Here is a 558-nt window from a genome sequence, read left to right as displayed (position 1 = left end):
AATATTAATGCCTAGCCTAGAAACACGGACATTACATATAAGGGGTTAGCGGGTTGTATAGAAAGCTTTAAAGGGTTGTGTTTTTGTCCTATATATATATATATATATATATATATATATATATATATATATATATATATATATATATATATATATATATATATACTAGTTTATAACTCGTGAGAACCACAGTTATAAAATTAATAAACTTTCATATTAAAAAACTTTAAATTATTAATCAATTGTTTTAAACAAATTATTATTTAATAGATATTATTTTAGTTATTTAAAATTATAATCGTTAATTTAAATAAATACGTGAATTTATATCACCTTATAATCTGTATTATTTTAGTTTATTTTTTAATCTAATGTTATTAATTTAATATAATTAAAATGAGAAAATTTAAAATTTAAAATGAAGAATCAATTATTAATCATACATACTTATAAAGCTAACATTTTTCCTTGAACCTCATGCATTTGAAACCCCCATAAAAATTTGCAAACACCTCATTCATTTAAAACCTCATATTTTAATGAATATCACTAAAAAGT

The sequence above is a fragment of the Lactuca virosa genome, chromosome 6 (genome assembly GCF_052849685.1).
Source record: "Lactuca virosa cultivar CGN04683 chromosome 6, Lactuca_virosa_CGN04683_v6, whole genome shotgun sequence".
NCBI lineage: Eukaryota > Viridiplantae > Streptophyta > Magnoliopsida > Asterales > Asteraceae > Lactuca > Lactuca virosa.
Note: the sequence above shows the minus strand (reverse complement) of the source record.